Source organism: Triticum aestivum, chromosome 1A (genome assembly GCF_018294505.1).
Source record: "Triticum aestivum cultivar Chinese Spring chromosome 1A, IWGSC CS RefSeq v2.1, whole genome shotgun sequence".
In the NCBI taxonomy this organism is placed as follows: domain Eukaryota; kingdom Viridiplantae; phylum Streptophyta; class Magnoliopsida; order Poales; family Poaceae; genus Triticum; species Triticum aestivum.
In genome coordinates, this window is record NC_057794.1 from 6,921,669 (window position 1) to 6,924,548 (window position 2,880).

Below are 2,880 nucleotides of genomic sequence, written 5' to 3' on the forward strand. Positions count from 1 at the left end.
CACCAGAGTGGTACGGTAATCTTGTTCTGGAAGTCATGCTACTAGATCATGATGAACCTACGAACTATGAAGAAGCGATGGTGAGCCCAGATTCCGCAAAGTGGCTTGAAGCCATGAAATCTGAGATGGGATCCATGTATGAGAACAAAGTATGGACTTTGGTTGACTTGCCCGATGATCGGCAAGCAATTGAGAATAAATGGATCTTTAAGAAGAAGACTGACGCTGATGGTAATGTTACTGTCTACAAAGCTCGACTTGTCGCAAAAGGTTTTCGGCAAGTTCAAGGGATTGACTACGATGAGACCTTCTCACCCGTAGCGATGCTTAAGTCCGTCCGAATCATGTTAGCGATTGCCGCATTTTATGATTATGAAATTTGGCAGATGGACGTCAAAACTGCATTCCTGAATGGATTTCTGGAAGAAGAGTTGTATATGATGCAACCGGAAGGTTTTGTCGATCCAAAGGGAGCTAACAAAGTGTGCAAGCTCCAGTGATCCATTTATGGACTGGTGCAAGCCTCTCGGAGTTGGAATAAACGCTTTGATAGTGTGATCAAAGCATTTGGTTTTATACAGACTTTCGGAGAAGCTTGTATTTACAAGAAAGTGAGTGGGAGCTCTGTAGCATTTCTAATATTATATGTGGATGACATATTGCTGATTGGAAATGATATAGAATTTCTGGATAGCATAAAGGGATACTTGAATAAAAGTTTTTCAATGAAAGACCTCGGTGAAGCTGCTTACATATTAGGCATTAAGATCTATAGAGATAGATCAAGACGCTTAATTGGACTTTCACAAAGCACATACCTTGACAAAATTTTGAAGAAGTTCAAAATGGATCAAGCAAAGAAAGGGTTCTTGCCTGTGTTACAAGGTGTGAAGTTGAGTAAGACTCAATGCCCGACCACTGCAGAAGATAGAGAGAATATGAAAGATGTTCCCTATGCATCAGCCATAGGATCTATCATGTATGCAAGGCTGTGTACCAGACCTGATGTGTGCCTTGCCATAAGTTTAGCAGGGAGGTACCAAAGTAATCCAGGAGTGGATCACTGGACAGCGGTCAAGAACATCCTGAAATACCTGAAAAGGACTAAGGATATGTTTCTCGTATATGGAGGTGACAAAGAGCTCACTGTAAAAGGTTACGTTGATGCAAGCTTTGACACTGATCCGGATGATTCTAAATCGCAAACCGGATACGTGTTTACATTAAACGGTGGAGCTGTCAGTTGGTGCAGTTCTAAACAAAGCGTCGTAGCGAGATCTACATGTGAAGCGGAGTACATAGCTGCTTCAGAAGCAGCGAACGAAGGAGTCTGGATGAAGGAGTTCATATCTGATCTAGGTGTCATACCTAATGCATCGGGTCCAATGAAAATCTTTTGTGACAATACTGGTGCAATTGCCTTGGCAAAGGAATCCAGATTTCACAAAAGGACCAAACACATCAAGAGACGCTTCAATTCCATCCGGGATCTAGTCCAGGTGGGAGACATAGAGATTTGCAAGATACATACGGATCTGAATGTTGCAGACCCGTTGACTAAGCCTCTTCCACGAGCAAAACATGATCAGCACCAAGGCTCCATGGGTGTTAGAATCATTACAATGTAATCTAGATTATTGACTCTAGTGCAAGTGGGAGACTGAAGGAAATATGCCCTAGAGGCAATAATAAAGTTATTATTTATTTCCTTATAATCATGATAAATGTTTATTATTCATGCTAGAATTGTATTAACCGGAAACGTAATACATGTGTGAATACATAGACAAACAAAGTGTCACTAGTATGCCTCTACTTGACTAGCTCGTTAATCAAAGATGGTTATGTTTCCTAACCATGAACAATGAGTTGTTATTTGATTAACGAGGTCACATCATTAGTTGAATGATCTGATTGACATGACCCATTTCATTAGCTTAGCACACGATCATTTAGTATGTTGCTATTGCTTTCTTCATGACTTATACATGTTCCTATGACTATGAGATTATGCAACTCCCGTTTGCCGGAGGAACACTTTGGGTGCTACCAAACGTCACAACGTAACTGGGTGATTATAAAGGAGCATTACAGGTGTCTCCAAAGGTAGATGTTGGGTTGGCGTATTTCGAGATTAGGATTTGTCACTCCGATTGTCAGAGAGGTATCTCTGGGCCCTCTCGGTAATACACATCACATAAGCCTTGCAAGCATTACAACTAATATGGTAGTTGTGAGATGATGTATTACGGAACGAGTAAAGAGACTTGCCGGTAACGAGATTGAGCTAGGTATTGGATACCGACGATCGAATCTCGGGCAAGTAACATACCGATGACAAAGGGAACAACGTATGTTGTTATGCGGTCTGACCGATAAAGATCTTCGTAGAATATGTAGGAGCCAATATGGGCATCCAGGTCCCGCTATTGGTTATTGACCGGAGACGTGTCTCGGTCATGTCTACATTGTTCTCGAACCCGTAGGGTCTGCACGCTTAAGGTTACGATGACAGTTTCATTATGAGTTTATGCATTTTGATGTACCGAAGGTTGTTCGGAGTCCCGGATGTGATCACGGACATGACGAGGAGTCTCGAAATGGTCGAGACGTAAAGATTGATATATTGGAAGCCTATGTTTGGACATCGGAAGTGTTCCGGGTGAAATCGGGATTTTACTGGGTTACCAGGAGGTTACCGGAACCCCCCGGGAGCCATATGGGCCTTCATGGGCCTTAGTGGAAAGGTGAAAGGGCTGCCCATAAGGGCTGCGCGCCTCCCCCCTTCCCCTAGTCCTATTAGGACTAGGAGAGGTGGCCGGCCACCCCTCTCCCTCTTTCCCCCTTTGGAATCCTAGTTGGAATAGGATTCGGGGGGGG